Here is a 19,835-nt window from a genome sequence, read left to right as displayed (position 1 = left end):
TGTATTAAAGCTAAGGAAAAGCTCCTTCAGTATGTGCAGTACATGTAGGTTGTGACTCCTGAAGTACTGATTATAATGCGGAAAGGCAATTGTGTAGTAGTATAATTGTGATTATACTACTATATACATATATACTATTATACATAGTATAATTGTGATTATACTGTGCAGAAAGGCAACAAAAACTGAAATTTGGGTTGTATTTCAGTGAAGAAATGATGGGGAAGAGGAAGAAACAAACACAGGGAGATGAATGGAAGAGGAGGAGTTGCGTGAGACAAGAAAATGTTTATGAGAAAAGAAAAAATAAGATAGAAGGGCAGATTAGTGAGAGAACTGACAGGTTTAGGATATACATGTAAATTCACATTAGGAAGAATCCTACAGCTAGCTGTTAGGTTTCGTTTACACCAAGAGAGATCACTAGTCCTACTCTATATGAAAGTCTGTGTTACCTCTTCTTTTTTAAAGATGCTTTTTATAAATAGTGGTGATGTCATGAGGTAACCCAGAGAGCTATTTTTGTGTGTTCAAATGTGGGAATAATGTTCTTAATGAAATTCTCATCAGATTTGAATTTATTATATAACTGCGACTTGTTTGTGTTGATTTACTCCTAATTCTGTTGATACAAACCCTATTGTTACCAACCCAATTATTTAAACTGTTCTAAAAATAGGACTTATGCAATAAATCAGATGTCTTTTAATTTGCTTTATTATTTTACATTTTGGAGTAAATAACCTCTCATAACTGTATGAAATCATCGTAAATTCAGCCTTAACCCCCTTAAGCCTCTTCCCAGAAAAGGGGGAGCTGTTTGAGACAAAGTGGGAAGATATCTTTGGTTGGTTTGTGCTTTCTGGAAAAAGAGATGAGTGTATGCTATCATCTACTTTCTTCCAGTGGGATAAAGATAAGTGCACTTATCCTTGGTAAACAGAGCTGAGAACACCCACTGTTAATTAAAAACTACCTTCCCCCCAGTAGTTAATATATGTGACTGAATCAAGGGCTGTTCTGTGTTCAGAAAGAATGACTTCAAGAAGTGCTAGCATATTAACTGAAATGTAGAAAGAGTTTAGGTTAAGATTTACACTCAGTCTAATATTTTTTTTTTGGGGGGGTCACTGTACAAATGGAGGATAAGGAGATAAATTACTGTTTTTTTTAATTTTAAAGTTGAGACGGTGTTAATTTAACATCAAGACTGAAGTACCTGCAATCCACAAAGCCTTCATATAGCTGCCCCAACATCTAAGTATGTATAGTTGTCTCTGTTTTTCTGTAGTAAAGGATTTAAGTGCCCAAAATTCTACCTCTTCACAGACAGCGCTGCTGCTTTGGCTTGTCTCCTGGGATCCTCAAATTAAGCGTTCCTGCACATAAGCAGCTCTGGTGCAGATCTATTTAACACCCATCACTGGAAGCGACTTCAGCATGGAGCACAGCAGCCATAGCTATGGCATGCAAATCACTATGTAGGAGCCAGGAAAGGAAATAAGGGAAAGATAGTCAGCTGTTGGGAATAAATCTGAAAATAAGGTAGGGCAAGAGGGAAGTGCAGAAGGGTGAGAGGGAGAATAAAACAGTGGGAAAACCACTGGAAAGTAAAAAGCAGTGTGAAAGAGCACTCAGATCTATCGGTGGAGGGGACAGAAAGCTGAGAGATGATGCTAAGATTAAAAGGAAAGGTAGTGCCTGAGAGCTGGAAACTAATGGGAATGGGATTCTGGCTGGGGGGAGGGCAGGGAGCAATATGTCACGTAATGAAGTGGATGAGAGCAAAGCAGCTATTCTAAAGAGGCAGGAAGACAGGACTGAGATCCGATACGCAAGGCTGAGCCTGATCACAGGGAGTGGGATGCGGGTGGTGGTGATTGCCCCATGGGCTGGCGCTGGTACAGCTTGGGTGAGGAGAGGCGGCCAGGTTCTGGGGGAGAATCTGAGTGAGCAAAATGGAACTTCTCCTGCTCGGTGGCTGCTTTCCTTAACAGAGCTGGGAGTTAAACCGAGCTCAGAAAGCTGTCTTGAAGAACACTGAGCTACGAACAGCAAGCGCTGCAGAGCTGGGAAAGTGAAGAATTAAGGTTGTCTAGACCTTGGTAACTGCGCAGCCTTGGATGTTATAACGTGGTTATATGATCTCAGAATTATATGGTCTTTTTGCAGGAGCACAAGTCTATGAAGACTGTGCAGCAAAGGAGACGGGTCTTTGGAAAATTGCTTTAATTTGTTGTAGAAGCTTTGGGATAGGTAGTGAATGGGACAATGTGCGACAAGAAATGAAAGACGCATCACCTAGTTAAGGCAGATGGCTACAACTTCCGCAGAGAATTAAAAAAATGTGTAATGCTAGGTGCTCTAATAGATGACTTTTAGAAATATTTGGTTGAATGCTAAGGTTTGTAATACTCTCAACTCAAAAGTTTCATTCTTTAAGTTCCAAGTCTATGGGGATCATATGTGGTACCTCACAGGGGACTGCGGTGTGATCTGTATCATGGCAGTAGCAAAGAGAAGCTCTGTGGGAACCCAGAGCAGATAAATCATAGAGCTGTGCCATGACCATTTGTAATTCAGTTAACGTGAAGATTTTCAATACTCTGTTTTTTTCTGCCTACTCTGTTCACTGAGTGAGGTGGGGGTACTGTGGAAGGAAATTGCACCTCACCTCCTAATAAAATGACTGGATATGAACCAATTAACTAGGAATACTTAAAAAATAAAAATAAAAATTTGGACTTACATAGTGTTTGCCTTAAAAATGTTAGTTTCCACCTCATCAGACACCTTTCTTGTTTTGAGACTTACAGTTTTGAGGACTTATATATAGCTTGCTGACTTTATTTATTTATTTGTTTATTTAATGTATGCTTTCCATATACTTATCCTGGGAAAAGCTGGATGCACAATATGCAAACAAAACTTAAAAACTAGGAAGTATAGTTAGTTACAGTTGGTTTTGAGATTTCCAATGACTTCTAGTAAATTCTTCTTTGAAAGAGAGTACCTTGCTTACTTTTAGGATGATATATTTACTTGCATGATGGAGAAAATCAAAAATAATTTTCTTTTGACCTGATGTAATTTGAATTGTGCTTTAGGGAAACTAGTTCCGTGTTTGTTTTCTTTTTAATTTGGTTATGATCTGACCATGGTAAAAAGTTAGGCAGTAATTACTATTTAGAGAGAATTGCTTTGGTTGTTGTGTTATATCAAATGCATTGCTTTTCTACACTGTTATTGTTAGATGGGCTGGTCTAAATTAGATGGTCTAATTCTGGAAAATTTGAATATGTGCAGGTGGACTTTTGTGTCAGTAAAGCCCGACTTATTTAATTGGAACTCCATATGTCTGCAAAAATTGATTCCATATGGTTGAATAGCACATTTTGGAATGGTTCTTTAATCCATACTAGTGCCAGGAGAAGGTAGAATAACTTTATTTTTTGAGCTCCTCCTTAACTAAGTGACAGCACACCTGTACACAAACCTTCTTTCAGTTTTTAAAGTGGCAATTGAATATGTAGGGTTTTCTTGTCACATGTTAACAGCTTTAAGGTAGCTTAAATCTGTGGCTAACAAAGCCTTAACTGTGTTGCTTTCTGTTTGTACTCCTAAAAACAAGTGATGAAACGTACCTAAATCATGCAATCCCACCTTCTACGAGGTTGAATTTACATAAGGTTTCTCACAGAAAACTCTTTCATTTAAGGCTGTGCTAAGTCTTAAAAAAACCTGGTCAAGTAAAAAACGGTCTTTCTGCAGAGAAGAAAAAGCTCTGAGTTTCCTCCTGGTTAAACCAACTGATGGGAAATAATCCTGTTAGAAAATTTTTTAATTGCTGATAATGTTGGGTCATAAGAGTTGATATAATCAAGAGATGAACGTAAGAGGAGTTATGTAAATTCATTTTTTTTTCCCTAGGTACCTAAGGATAAAACTGGCCTGAAGGGAAAATCTGGGGGAAACTGGGGAGCTTGACTCTACTTGCACCTGAGTAAGTGAACATTTAGCTGGAAATCAGCTTTACAAAATGTTAAAACTGTTGACTGTTTTTCAGCATCTTCTCGCCTACTTGCAAAGTGTAAATTGAGACTGTACCTTAGCTTTTGAATTGAAAAATACTAGAAGTAGTAGGGCTAGCTAAATGCAATGCAGCATACAACCTTCAGTACTTTTTATTCCTACCCTTAAAGCCTCCATAAAATTAAATGTAGATTATATGCAAGATTCTGGTATTTTGCCTTTTCAGCTATTTATGTGGAGACTAAATGCTGAGTTTGAGTGACCTCTGTTTCTTAAACTCAAACTTGTGAGTTGCAATCATTGTGGGGCACTGAGGTTCAGCAGGATTGAAGTCCTAACAAGAGGCCAGGTTAAGTTTGAGGCCATCAGAGGATGAAGGCTAAGAAGAGGACCTCGCATTGGCTTAATATGGTTGTTTTGCAAGGGGTGAATTAGCTACCATTAAAATAGGACAAGGAGAGATTTTCTTCATCAGTTTTGATGGGGCATGTGACAGACCTTCCGAGGCATTGGAAGGTGGCCAGCAGCTCCAAACCCAACCTACACAGGTTTCTCAAAAGGCAGGAAAGAAAGAGTTGTAGCAGTTTCAGCTATAGCAGTTATCCGCCTCGCTTCCATTCCTGGCAATCCAAGCATTATTTTGGTTACAATAAATTATTTTACATGTCAAAAAGGTACTTTGTTTTATTATTTAATGTATTTATTTATTCATATATGTTATTATATGAAATAAATGTAATTTAATGAGTGGATAAATACAGTATAGCATGAAACTTCTTTCTACTGTTAACGTATTTTTAATAATGGGCAAGTTAATTGAGTTTTCTGAAACAATTGCCAGAGCTGAAGCCTTTCTTCCTGCTGGCATTTATCACGTTAAAAGAATTAGTTTTAGTTTCGTAAGACTTCAGTAAGTTAAATATTCTTACTGGTATTAAATTTTACAAACTATTTCTCAGCTGAGGGTCACTCAATTTAATCTGATCTTGTTATCAGTGCATTTTATTCCAAATCTGTTCTGTGGTTTAATCATGTTCTTGTGCTGAACTTATAGACTGGTATCTGTCATGTCACTGCATAAAAAGTATATTACATTTTGCCATAGTATTCAGCGTGTTTCTCTCTTTGCAGTAGAATAGAAGACCAAAAACAAGTATCCTTCATTGGTTTTGATATTAAAGAGAAATAAAAATGTACCTTAAAATGTACTAGGCTTTGTAAGCTATACACACGTAAGACTTATAATTAATTTACAATTTGGAAATGTTTCATGTCTGCATTCTGCATGATCATTCTTTGATTTGTAAGTTAGATATTGAATCACAAATAATGCCTGAGACATTATTAGAAGTAACTGGTTGCTTTCTGGTGCATTTGTTGTTCTCACCAAAGTACTGGTTCCTGCAAAAAATGCGCCTCGTCAAACTCGCACTCATTGTGCACGGTTGTAGGAACTGGGACCGTGAACTCTAGTGAACAGGTGTAAGGTTTATTAAAGGAGAGAAACTTGGTGTTCTTAAATGATAATGGCATGTTTTTAAATTGAAATTGGCTGAACAGCTCTGTTTTAAGTCCAGCAGGGACCTTTGAGAGAGCTTTTTGCCTTGCTTCTTTTAACTTTTGTACTAACGCACAGCAAATGTTTTCATTTATTTCCTGTGTTATCAGTCCTACTCTGCATATTTTAGCCTATTGCTTTTGACAGTGATGAAAGGCAGGTATTTCCTGACCTTTTGTATTTCGGGTGCTACATAAGTTCAGCTGTTCATTTCAAGAATATTTTCTTCTTCTGTCTTGTTCCTGCTTTGTCATTTTGAAGGTAGCGCTAGAAATTCCAGGTGCAATTGCAGTCCTTTTGGAATTGCAATTTAAATTTCGTGGTTGTGTATGTGAAAAAGGAACTTGCACATGCAAAAGAAAGGTGGTCATGCTGCTGCTGGGCTCGAGTATTTGTAAGGGTAGTGGCTCTTGGATGAAAAAGAGATCTTGTCAATTTTCTGTCACTTTTTACTTGGAAATTGTCCATAATTGTTGTTTGAAGAAGGCAGAATTGTCCTTAATTGTTGTTTGAGGAAGGCAGAAGTCAAGAACTATTGGACCAACAGATGGAGATAATCCAGTTAAACTGTATAGTCTATGCCTTTATGAATATGAGGTTGATCTCTACTCTAATTTAGGTGTTTTATCCAGTTTATCATTTGCCAGTTATTTGTAGCTACTGCATCACTTACATTTGTCCTCATAAAGAGTAGAAATTGAGAGCCCCAAGGCAAGATTTTCTCAGTTGAGCATGGAAATGAACTGGCCATGCTTTTGAAAGCATTTCCATGTAGCAGCCCTTGTGCCTGGTGTTCTGAAAAGATCTTCGGCTTTGTGGAAATCTGCGTCTTGGTGTGAAACAACATAAAACGTGTCAGTGACGCAAGTCTCCATGTACTGTATTGTGTTATTTTTCAGGGGTTGTTAGGTAATGTTCTGTACCTTAGTTTATGGGCTGAAGTGAAGCTGACTGATAGAGCCTGTTGATGCTGTAGGATAAAGCTCTTCAGCTTATTGAGCAGTTAACCTCAGGGAGATTGTTGTTATTTTTGTAAATCATATTGTATGTTTCTGACAGTTTTTAAAGACCTCATATGCTCTGCTGTTCCATTAGCATGAAAAATAGTCAAGAAGTCTCTGGGGGTTTAAAATGCTTTCTCTACAATATCTTTCTCACGGAGATTGATTAAGTTTTTAATTAGAGATGTATCAACTTAGAATCCACTGAAATTTAAAAAGGTTGATGTATGATGAGACAATTCTAGAAGGTTGTTTAATCTTATGAGCAATTTTTGGTTGAGGTTTTTTAATATATATAGTTTTCAGAGGGCTTCTTTGGTTGGAAAGTGGCGTTTGAGTAATGGAAAGCTTCAACAGCTGAAATTCTGTTAAAAAGAAAGCAAATTTATTTAAACAATTTTATTTATTAAATAATATGTTCTCAGACAGCTAATAGAATTGTACTTGCAACCTTCCCCCATGCTTTTCTGTCTTTGAAAGACAACTTATTTTGATCTGACCTAAAATGTTAATGAAATTATATCTCCTTGTCTTAGTTGCCTGAAGCCAAGTGTCACAGCTTTTCAGTGGTGTTTGGAAAGTTGTATATCACTGAATTTGAAAGGTACAAAAGTCCTGTGGTTGGCCTCATTATTAAAATATATAGACACTTCTGCTTTATGAGGCTGTAAACCAGATAATTCATCACTAGTGGGGATCTGGAGGTAGCCGTGGGCTTTTAAAGAACAATATGTTACATTACAAATTCCTTTGGAAGGGGAGTGGGTTTTTTTTGGGATTCCTGGAGAGTGGATGCCTATTATGAAGATATTGTGCATCTAATAAACCACGTATTTACCTTTTGTTTTTTTTTCGTTTTGTTCTGTTTTCCTAAAAGTCTAAGAGCATTCAAATCTTCTGGCATAATAACAGTAACAATTACTATTGTCTCTTCAAGCAAAGGAGGGGAGGGAAAAATGATTTATTTTTTTCTTAAATGAAATGTTCTCACTAACTGTTTAAATAAATGGTTGTGTGTCTACGGTAACACACACTTCATGTGAGCAGCAGTGCAGCTGTACTGCTGCTGTTTGCCCAAATAACGAGAAATGAGAAGGAAAGGGAGGATGACAAGGGAGATATGTATAGGAGATTGGCATTGTGGTATGAACAAATTTACGCTGTGGCTTTATGGGGAGGGGGGGCTCATTACAGGATGCTTGATGTGTTTGCTGCTTTTTGATATTATGAAAGCATCTTTAGTGATCCTTTTTGCAAACCAGCTCATGCAGTGACTGGCAAAACAGAAGCAATTAGTGGTGTAATCTCAAAGGGAATCTCAAGCTTCACTTTAAGTGCAATGATTAAATCCACTAAAATGATAACCATTGCTGCCAAGAACTCCTGTAATTGGTCACTAATGTATTTTGTTGTAGCAGTCGATAACTACTAGATTTCAGGCATGTAATTAGTAATGCGTACACGTTTGGTCAGTAAAATTGAAAATCCTAATAACCGAGGCTGGAGGGGGCAGAAGGGAACACAGAGCTGGAGAACTGAAATAGCGCTCTGTTGATAGTACCTAACTAGAACTGTATGCTTCAATAAAACAAGTGTCCTACTGTGCTGGAATACAAATGGGCTGTCTGTGGCAGGATATAGCAAAGACGTTTGGCAGAGAGGGATTTGAAAGCTTCTGGCATAATGTAATTGAATTGGCCATTTCTTTAAAGATACAGCAAATTGTTTGCTGCAGCATTCATCATCATAAGGAAGGTCAGACAGCTTGCCAAACATATGATATTCATAATAAAAAGTAAAACGGTGACGCTTATATTTAAACACAAATCATATTATCATATTTGTAAAAGCTGTGGAAATGAATGGGAATATTTTGGTGGCGCTGAGGCATTAGTAATTTAAGTAAGATTGTAATTCAAGAGGGGAAAAGCGTATAGTCAGGGAAAAGACCCCCAGGGGACTTCAGCTAGTGAGCAACATATGATCCCCCTGATTTGCGAGGATAGTGGGTCTTTTGGCAGGAGTACTGCTGACTCTTATTTCTGATCACTTAAGAGAAGACAAGCTTATGTCATCCTATTTTTTCCCCTTTTAAGAAAACAAAGGGGAAAATAACAAAGAAGAAAGAATTAAGTGTTCAAAAAGAGACAAAATCTAAACTGAAGCATTGCGGGTGTTTGTTAGAGTCGGTTATGTTGTGACAGAACAAGGTGATGCAAGACACTGTAGCATCTGAAATGCTGTATGAAATGCTCAGTATCGGTACACTGGGAAAACCCTCTCAAGTCACATCCAGAACGCTGAACATAAATTGTATGATGACAGGGGCTTTGGGCCACACAGTGATGCCTCTGCAAATGAGGAGCTGTTAGCTTTTAGGTTCTAACGCATTCAGGAGACTGGCATTTTGATTTCTTGCACCACTGCACCACTGATAGGGTTGGAAATGGGAATCAAAATAATTAGATTGGATATATAGATCCCAGCAAACCAGCCAAGAAAGCGGCAAGGGGTGGGGAGAGCCACTTTCGATTCTAAAACGTGCCTGGGCTTTTTTTATGAGAGGGTGAGGACGGAAGATGTAAACTAGAGTGCAGATGCTCACCATTTATATTCAAAGCATGTAATAAAATAATTGAATATATGCTTCCTCCCATTAAAGCCTGTTAAAATCAGTAATAAAATACATTAGGATTATATTAAAAGGCAGCTAATTTTGGGGGGCAATATATCTCAGTTACAGTACCAGAGAGGTACTGCACAGAGATAGGCAAACTGGGAACCGTTCCGATACATCACCTGAGGCATTCTGCCTTGTGGATTCAGGATTGTTTCCATCAGTACATTTGCCATTATTTTGTCCAGCAGTAGCTTTGCAATATGCCCTCTAGCAATTTTTCCACAGGCCAACAGTTGTTCTTCTCCAGAACAACTTCTTGCTAAGTCACTCACCATTTTCCCTTGTAAAAAAGACATCCTTCCCTTTATTCCTGAGTTTCCATATCTGATAGAAAATGCCCTCCTTTTTCTGCTATGCAGATTCCTCCTTCAGATATTTGTAAATTATTACCCCCCTTTCTCTTATTGTGTCATTTTTCACCCATACAAATTGTTCTTTGCAACACCTAGTCAATGCAACAGTCTAGTAAATATTGAGTACCAGTCCGAAATAGCCTAGTGGTTTGTGTGCTCATCTGTGATGAGGAGAGCCGTGGACTCAGATCCTTTGCTTTGAAACCAGGTGTCCAGATCTGTCTCTGCTAATATGATATGATAATAACACATGCTTGAGTATTTGACCACTTTTGCAGAAGGCTGTCCTGTGTCCTGTCCTGAAAACGCTAGCTGAATTTGCAAGCAAAACTTAGCAGTTCTTAGCTTGGGTTTTAATCACTGGAAAAAGCTGTGGCGAGCAGTTTCTGAGCATCCTTGTTTGGAACTAAATGCCAGCATTTTTTCTGTCTGGTCCCCTACTCCAGGTCTCCAAGCAGTTTTAAAAGTTAGTTTTCTTACTATGCTCCTCAATTCATTATTTCACGTTAGGCTACTCAGTTATAAATAAAGACAGTAATGAGGAACAGCAAAGTGATGTCTTTTCTTCCTGATCTGCAAACCCATAATATCTAAAGCTCCTTCAAAAGTTTTCACTTGTGTACCTCAAGGTACGTACACTGCATCATATTGTACAACTTGCATCTAACGCCACCATTCAGTGATTTGGTCAAAAGTAAATACGGAGTTTTGGTATATAATTGCAAGACAACAAATAAATGGTATATTTGTATTATCCATATGGAATGAATGATATGTAACTAGTATGGAAGTGCAGCAAAGGTGCAATGTGTAGGAGCAGCACTCGTACTTGACAGCTGGAATGCAGGGCATTTGGACTTACTGGGGAAAGAGTTTGAGAGCTCTGGAGGAGCTCATCTTCCTAGTAGGAAATTGGTATAATCCAATCTGTTTTGTCAAGTAGAGACTGAAATTGAGAAGTAATCATCATCTGGTAATGAGCATGTGAAGGTGTATGACATGGGAAGGGTCTTTTGTTTGGAAGATATGAAAATAAGAAGATGCATCAGAAATAAACTAACGGTAGAGTTCAAACAGGAAACAGATTCTGCTATTCCCCCAATATTCGTAGCTATTTAAGTTGGTAAATTGTTGAAATTGAGATGAGTTCATCATTAGCTGACATTTCTGCATCCCATTCAGATTAAATTCTTAAATACAGATTTCTTTCAAAGTTATTTTTAATGCAAGAATCGCATCTTTGAGTTAAAAACAAACAAACAAACAAAAAAAACCAACTTGCATTATTGAGGAAACCCAGTTAGATAATACTGGTCTCTTTTGGTCTTTGTGCTTCTGAAGGTCTTTCAGTTAGAGGTTGTCTCCATATATATGCAGATTATTTAGATTATTTAGTTAGCCATATGTTTCTGTTGGACAGTCACCACACAGTAGTCACTGTACAAAAAACCTGAAGAAATAATACAGTAATTTTCCTGCTCCTAAAGTTACCTCTGTAAGTACTGACCGATGTTCAAAGTTTCAAAGTTTACTTGAATGTTTGGCACTTGTTCGGCACTGATGTTTCACATAAAGAATTCGAAAAACTGTTGTGGTTTTTATAATTTTACCCTTGACCTTTATCTACAGTGGAATTGGCTGGCAGTATTACAGACACTCTAAATGCAACATTTTATTTACGGCAGTAATTCCGTAGAAGAATAAATCCCACAGAGATTGGAAGAAAACAGGGAATGATGTATCTTAGCTTTTTCAGATTGATAACGTGCTGAATGTGAATGAATAGCAAATGTGACTGACTTGAGCAAAGAGATCAAATGAAATACCTTGCACAGGTTCCATAATGTCGAAGAGGACTGCCACATTTGATCACCCGTGTTTTGACTACTGCCATTCAGTGAATATAACATTGTATTTTACGCTGGCAGTGATAACAAGGCAGTGCGTTACACAGGTAATGTTTTCTATACCTGCTAAAGTGTGAAATGCTATTCAGTATTTCCCTTTCCAATGTATCAATATCCTTCTGTGGTATGAATTCTGAGTAAAGGAAGCACCTTCAGCACCCCAGTATGGTGTTTGTTTCGTCAAGAGCCTTGCAGACAGCTTTAATTTTGTATTTTAAGTTATTAAAATAACATCATACAAACATCAGGATGTGCCACATACCTAACTTGATTGTACTGTAACTCAGAGCAAATCAGGCAGTTTCTTCCTTATCATGAAGACTTTTCTGTGCATTTTGTTATCTTATCCTTGGTTATTGGAACCATGCTTAGGTTATATTAGAAGAAAGCTTCTACCTTTGTCTTCAGAATTAATTATGTTCCATGAGTATCTTACCCAACTTATATCTTCAAACTTTTCATTGCCATTGCACGTGAGATGGGACTTTGTGTTTTGCTGTACAACTAATGAACCCAGCGCTTCATTACTCCATGTTGACCTTGCTTTGAAAGCTATCTGAAAATATGCAAAAGCATATGCAAATTCTTTTGCTTTTTCTGATCTCTTATGTGAATATTTAGAAACTTGGTGAATGATCTCCTCATGTGAGGTCGAGTAGAATGATGTACATTCTTAGTTCCTTTCTAAACTGGTGGAGGAATTTCATTTATACACAAACTTAGCTGTAAAGAGTTGCATAAAACTTGTTACTTAAAAACATAAATAGGATGGCTGTCTGGGACTCAATTTTACCAAAGATGTAGAAAATGCTTGTTTGTTTATTTGTTTGTTCTTGAAACAAAAACATTATGTTATCCTTGGGGAATGTGTTTTTGAAACTTGCTTTGTTATTGTAGCGGAATTTTTAGACTTTTAAAGCATTAGTTTGTTGTTAAAGGAACAAAACCCTTCTCCTGCCCATGGATTGTTTAGAAAAAATTAAGCTTGTTTAGGAAATAAAAAGTGACAGCACTAATATATTACCCTCCCTACCTGGGGAAGTGCTTCCCTTATTTTTCTTTTCTGTGCCCCTCTCCAGGAACAAAAGCAATACAAAAATGCAGATGTTGAAAGGCACAAAAATGTGTTTAAAGTATTTTCCTTCTGTCTTGGAACAATGGTTGCTGACAGCAGAAGGCTTGCTTGCTTGTTAAAATTAGATTTGAATCATCAGTGTAATAGCTGTAGGAAATTGTAGGATGGAAGGATGCCAGGAAGCCTATCTATATCTACCCTTGCAGTAAGTGTAAGGTGGTCCCTGAATGACTTTGGCTGGTTCCTCAGTTGAGTAAGCTTGCTCTTAATGATGAGTTATGGAAACTAGTTTAAGCATCCTTAAAATATTTTGTACCTGAGCAAAAGCTATTTAGGTGGGGTACCGAGAAGAGACACAAGGCTTTGTCAACAAAGCAAGATTGCTGGTACAATTTAAGCTTCCTGAGTGCATGTTCTTGGTTCTTACATCTCCCTTAAGCGGGCCCAAGCCCTTTGCCTCTCACCGTTTGCCTGCACTAGGATAAAAAAAAATAACCTGTGTTTGAGGGGTTGGTTTACTGGGCTTTAATGATCTTAAGAACACTGAGAAGTTTTCGTGAGCCAGCTGTGAGTGAAGTAGGGGACTGTGCCCTCTCAGAAGCTGCATCACAGCCAGCATCATTTTGGCTTATTCTGTTTCTCCTCAGCTGTTTTAAGGCAGTCCAGCACCCAGTTGCTTCCTTGCTATAGTTGGTATCCATTGGCTTCGCGGTAATCCAATCTGGAGAAGACAGTGACCTCTCTATGCACCTTAAAGCCATTCACAGAAATGGCTGTAATTCTGCTGATGCAGAACACAGCTGCCCATAGCTGCCCATTTAAATCTTTTTTTTTTTTTCTTTTTTCTTTTTTTTTTTTTTTTCTTGCAGAGGGTCTGGTTATATCTCTGCTGTGTACTGGCTTCTGTTTCATTCCTGATGTGGTTTTTGTACTATTTCCATAAGCAGCTTGGTTCCTGATTACTTCAGGGAGTGCTTTACGTGATATAATGGTAATTGATATCAGCTGAAGTGCTAAAGCTACCAGTCTCTAATTTAAATTAGTGCCAATTTGAGATGGGAGGACTGAAAGCAGGATTGTGCCTGGGAGAGGCCCCTGCTTAAAATTATTTAGTTGGTTCTCATACCAGAGTAAGAATTTTCTGACCTTCAGGTCGTGTGGTTATTCTTTTTCTGGGTGGTAAAACAGAATCGGAGTGGTTGTGAGGGATGATCAAGGGGGAATTTTAGTTTAAGTGTTTAATAACGTTTAGTGCGTTACAGTTCTCTTCATCAGTGCTATGAATGCAATCAGACATATTTTAAAATAAATCTACATAAATAACTGGCTTATAATAATGCAGCATTGGTTTATATCTTTTTATATCATTTGTTTATATCTACTCCATTTAACACTCTCTCTCTGTATTGTATGTATGTATGTATCCATCTGTATATATTTGGAGTTTATATATACAGTTATTTATTTTACTGAGACATAAGCAGTTCTACAGCTGGACTGTATCGTTTATAGGTATTATTTAATTGTTGGCAAATATTTGGAAGGCACAGGACCACCACAGTTTCATGAGACTGGTGTAGCAAACTTTGACAGTATACCCAAGAGAAAATTGAAAGCGTTGCCTGAGCACGTGAGGCCACCTTGAGTTGACCTGCTTGTGTGTTCAGCTTATAGATCGTAAGCTGTACTCCTGCCTGTGTACCAGCTGGAAGAGAAGCGGGTTATGTGGAAGATTGTGCTGGAAGTTACTAACGTATTTATGGTTGAAGAAATGGTTGGGGATTGCACTATTGTTTTGCCTGGAGTCCTTACAGGACGGGTAGAAAGATGTCCTGTCAGGTAGGCTTTGGGTAACCCACGTGACGGTGGTTTGCACTGTTCCACTTGCTTGTTCTGCTAAGCAAGCTTGTTCTGCTAAGTTGTTTCCAGAAACATAGCTCAAGGTGTGTTTTTTTTTTCCCTGTACATTGAGTTCATTATTTATCTTTATATCTTTGATAATTAACTCAATTGCTCGTCTTTTGTGTAATATCCTGTGTCATATTTGTGGACCGTTTTTTGCAATGTTTGTGAAGAGGAGGACAAGAGCCATTCCTTTTAATATCCTAGTTACTTGCGTTACCTAGAACTCGATCTTTTTCTTGAGTGTTTTTCCCATAGATGTTTATAAAAGTAAGTCTAACCTAGTCTATAAATGTCAGTGAAACTTAGTATATTAAGATTCTCATGGCCTTATTACTTACATTATTGTTCAACTCAGTGCATTGTAATATTGCGCATCCTCTTAATCATACTGTTAGCCAGTATCATCTTTAAACATATCCCATGTCCCCATGGTGTCTACCTACCATCTGTTACTTTATCCCATTAGATTTCCACCAGATTTCCCATTTTCTCTCCAGTGTACCACGCTGAAAAAAACTCCTTTTAGTTTCTCTCATTGATCTCTCAGTTTAGTCGTAATTACACAGCTAATCAGATTATGGTGACTTTTTCTATTTCTTACCACCTTGTACTTTCCAATTAGACCAAAAGCATACTATAGGACTGCTTTTGTTGTTGTTGTTTGGTTTTGCTCTTGTGTATCTGGAGCCTCTTCTCTTCGTTTCTACACATAGGTATTCATACGCATGCAGGATGAGGGTAAGTGGTTCTTTTAAGCACTGTTTTCTGTTCTGCTCATTTTATATGGTAGGTATAAAGACTTGCCTGGGGGTCTCGTTCTTCACAACTGCAGCATCTGTTCATGGAGGAGGGATGGCACAGCAGGGGTGAGCTGCTGCTGCCCCCGGCTCTCTGTCCTTGCACCCTCCGCTTCCTTCTGTGGGCAAAGGGGAGCCGGCTCCTTCCATGGTTGACCTCTGCCAACATAAATGCAGGCTGCTGCAAAATGGACTGTCCTGCCCTCCCCTTATCCTTGACCCCCTGCTCCTGATGTTGGCTCTATAATTGTGCTGGTGCACAACGCTGAAAAAATGATTTTATTTGCAAGATGAGCTTTCAGTCCGATCAACAGCCTGATCCAACTCGTATCCCAGCCACATGGCAATGGTAGAGTCTTAAATAAGCCTAGGCTGGCTATTAATACACAACGCTGAGTCACTGCTGAAACGCTTTAGTTTACTGTGCACCTTTTCAAAGCAGACTGCTGCTAATTCCAGCCTGAGTAGAATGTGCTATAAATTGCAGTTTTGGGCAATCTGGTGGTGAGTGGCTCAGCCGCTGGTGCCGAGAGGCAAGGTAGGCAGACAGGAGAAGTACTTTGGTGGGTGTCTGCAGCTAAGCTGTCACTGCTTGAATATCACCGCCCAAACAAAAATTGGTGGAAATTCAGTCCAGTCAGAGAAAGTGGTTTTCCGTTTTCTGTAAAACCTGTAAGAAATGTAGGATTCCTAGCAAACCTGTGAGAAATACATGTGAATGTTTGTGTTACGATGAAGATGACTGATGTCAATAAATGTTTTGTTGTTGTTGTTACTGAAATATTTTAACAGGCTGGAGCTCAGATCTGATGACAGTTCCAAACAACTGTAATAACATCGTTATTGTTAACTGAAAAATCCTCTAATGTTAGGTAGCGTTGTTTTATAGGATAGGAAGGTACTCACTCATTCCCTACTCAGGTTTTATATTGCTAGAAAAAAGCTTGCCTGCTAAAACTCCATGCTTTCATGGCTAATGAGCTCGGCCAGTCGTCGGTTTCTGTCCATGTACTACAGGAATTAAACCGTATGGAATATTCCTGTGGAATATTTAGGTTCATTTAGAAATACAAAGATTCATGTGTACAAATTAGCTTCAGTCTTAATTGATTTAGAATACTTGATTAGACAACACAGCTGAGCCAGCGCAACTCTTGCCGCTGCTGAGAGCACTGGTTCGACCCTCGCTTTTGTCTTCCCTCACTTCTGCCCATATGGTGCTTGTCTGACTCCTTGCTACACCACTGAGCTCCTTCCTGGAAGAGATCAAGCCATTCTATCTAGTGTGATGTATGAAACAGGTGCGAGGAACTGTACGCTTTCTTTCTGGAAACTGTATTTCAGCACAAGGGCTGCAGGCCTAATGAGAAAAACTCTGGTGCCAAAAGGTACAAGGTAGATCAATATGGGTTCATTCGTACTTAGAGTTTACAACAAAAAAGGAGTAGTCTAGTTTTACATGTGTCTTCCATGATATATTTTTAGATATTACCACCTGCACACAGTGTAATAGTCCTGTGGCAAAAAAAAAAAGAAAAAAAAATGGTATTTCTAGCACAGATGGCATGGTTGAGAGAGCTGTGGTTTTACATACTTCGAATTTTAGTGGAGTGAGTGGACTTTCTTCTCTTAAACTTATGATATCCTGCATTCCAAAATAAAAGATATTAAAAAATGCTGCGATGCATGTATACTTGGCACAGAAACAATGACTTATTACTTTGTCCAGCAAAAATCAATGGCCACGGAACCAAAATGTTCTTCACCAGCCGATGATGTTGAACTTGGCTGTGTTTCAGTAATTTTCGTAATTGACGATGGAATCGCATGTCTGAAATATGGGTGCTCTGCTTGTGTTTATTCTGACTGACTGGGCGTCTGCAAAACTGGGAAGCCACCTTTGGTGCGGTGCCATCCCTTACGGCAGCCTCGCTGTAAAGCAAGGCACGAAGTGACGCTGTAACGTTGGGGAACAGTTCTGCAGTTCACAGCATTAGGAGTGACTGGTTGCATACCCTCTTGGTTTAAAAACAGCCTTGGGAAGCATGACCTGAAGCGCAGATGTAAAGGTTACATGGCCAAACTCGGTTCTTGCGCTCAAGAGCTGGAGCAGGCACTCCGCACAAGAACCATCCATGTCGTTGTTGCCTGTGTGCAGCTGCTGCCCTTCCTGCCGCCAGCTGGGCCTTCCCCTGACCTGGGCACTCGTCCTGTGCCTGCTTTGCCTCCGGATGGGCAAGGGGCATCGTGTGGCCCAGAGGTGGCCATGTGGGCGCAAGTCCCCCACCAGGTGGGTGGCCTTTGGGCCTTGGGGCCCGAGCAGCGGAGCTGCATGCTGGCTGGGCACCGTCTGAAGGCACGTGGTGAAACGAGCCAGGGCTTGGTGGGTGGCAAGAGTGGAAGCAGAGGGATTTTAGCAGCTTGGTTTTAGCTGCCTCTGCTGACAAACCCAAAGTGGGATTTTTTTTTTTGTTCCCCAACAGCCTTGAGTGTGGCTGAGTCTGAACACATTTTGCATGGGACAGGGAAGGCATCTCCCTGAGCCTGGGGCTTCTCGCTGCCGAATTTCACAACACTGCTGTAAAATAGTGAGGTTTCCAAGAATGACAAGAAAGAGGATTACAATGGAAAACAGAAGTGAACTGAACTGTAGGGGCATGGCTTCTTGCTCTACATGTGAGGCCAGCCCTTTGTATTTTCAGTTGATTAGCCATTTTGAATATCCAGAGCTGTACACCTTAAAGAGTGCTCAGCAGTTTTGGCAGTCTGGTCCCCTAGCAAATTATTGGAGAGAGGTTATTTGCAGCTGTGTCACAAAAATTACATCAGGTATGTATGTGCATACAGGTGCACGTACGTGTGTGTTTCTGCCAACTGCACATTAAGATTGTTTTCTTCCCCTTCTCACACTGAGATTGAGTTGTTTTTAAAAACAAGTCTGAGGCAATGCCTTAGACCCAACGGCTCTGTAAAAGCCAATTTCTTTTTCTTTTTTTTTTTTCCTAATGGTAGTTAATTTGGGGAATGCACGCACATAAGGAAGCAGCATTATTCCAGGGATCTCCACGGTTTTGCAGGGCCGCAGGGTGAAGCCAGCAGAGAGGGCAAGGCAGAGAGCTACAGCATATCGATTTGTCTGCATCCAGGCCTCCCCAGCCTCCCCCCGGCCCCATCTGCTGCCGCGGCGTGACTCATATCAGGCAAGTGCAAAAATGGCTGTGGTCGCTACCTGTTTGTGGGTGATTGGCTGTTTTTCCCCTCCGAGTGCTGCAGGCACGGAAGAGAGCAGCAGCGTATCAAGCACTTCAATCTGGTTTGCTGAGAGTAACAGCTTAAGAGAAAATGGCTGCCTTGTTTTCCAGAGCTGTCCTAGGGATGACCACGCAAGAGAAAATGAGGATCTGAGCATGAGAAATCTCTAAGTAGTTTCCCGGGCCATTTAGCATTTCTAAATACACGATGAAGGATCCTTTTTCTCTCCAGGTAGCTGCATGACTTCAGTCCTTTCAGATTTACCATTCAGCACGGTGATTCTAGCTGGTCTGCTTGAAGGATGGCTGGCTCTGCTTACAGGCAGCAAAGGAGCTGCTCCAAACTGTCATAAATACTCCTTGGGAGCCTGCTTGATGTATGTGTCTGTGTGCGTATGTGTGTAGATATGCATACATACATGCATATATATAGAAGGTGAGATTTTAGGCTTGAAATTTGTCATCTAAGGTGTTGGTTCTGTACTCACTCACTTTTTACTGGTTATATTAATGAAGTGTTGTTTTCTAAAGTATACAGTGCTTTTCTCCCTAAAAATGGCTTTCTTCATTTTCTCACCTTTTGAGTAACACAGCATTATAAGCAGACATTATGTGACGGGAAATAGAAATGCACATAACCGTTACACTGCAGTATCTATAGGCCAAGAAGTTTTTAATATTAATGCAGAAATGATCTGCACAAAACAATTCTCTCTGAATAACCTGCTACAGAATTGTTGTCTGTTTAAGTAAGTGCATTGTGGCATTTTTAGGTTCGATAATATTTTTTTTAAACCAAATCGTGCTACTGTTTTGCAGCAGTATGTAGTTGCCTTCCATTCTTCAAAGAATTCCAAAATGCTTTAGTGAATTAATACTCTCAGCATCCCTTTGAGAAAGGCAGAAATTTTATATGGACTTCTAAATTCTAGGAGAGCTGGAAAATAACTTACTTGAAATATCATAGGAAGCCTTTCAAAAAGAGTGAGTAGGTTATCTGACATTTGGACCTTTAATGTAAGTGACCGTCTCATAGTCTGGTAGATTTAGCTATGGTGGTTTGAGATGTGGCAATTATCTGCTGTACCCATCTGCAGGGCTTAATCCTTCATCGACTGCTCTGGCAAATGTGAGCTGGCCTGTGGGCTGGAGTGAGAGCACTGGGGCCCCATGCTCATGTAGCCCCTTCTGCCTTGAAGGCAGTGTGGTGGGGCTCTCGGGCCTGAAAATGCCAGAACTCAACAGCCAGGCTTGTGACTGTCTTCGTCTCTTTAGA

General features: G+C 39.5%; 1 protein-coding gene across 7 annotated transcripts in view; it reads left to right on the top strand.

Annotated features, from left to right (window-relative positions):
• Nucleotides 1–19,835, top strand: part of TBL1X (transducin beta like 1 X-linked) — a 199,560-nt gene that overhangs the window by 50,826 nt on the left and 128,899 nt on the right. For 3 of the 7 annotated variants that reach the window (XM_083825239.1, XM_083825240.1, XM_083825245.1), the window contains exon 2: nucleotides 3,931–4,003. The exons of 2 other annotated variants lie outside the window; for them this stretch is intronic. The gene's annotated coding sequence lies outside the window, so the exon portion shown is untranslated. Of the gene's footprint in view, nucleotides 1–3,930; nucleotides 4,004–18,385; nucleotides 18,509–19,835 lie in introns of all 7 variants that reach the window. 2 more of the 7 variants (XM_083825241.1, XM_083825242.1) reach the window with 1 other exon arrangement.

The sequence above is a fragment of the Anser anser genome (genome assembly GCF_964211835.1).
Source record: "Anser anser genome assembly, chromosome: 1".
NCBI lineage: Eukaryota > Metazoa > Chordata > Aves > Anseriformes > Anatidae > Anser > Anser anser.
The sequence above is the reverse complement of the archived record's forward strand: the minus strand, read 5'-3'. Positions and strand labels throughout refer to the sequence as shown.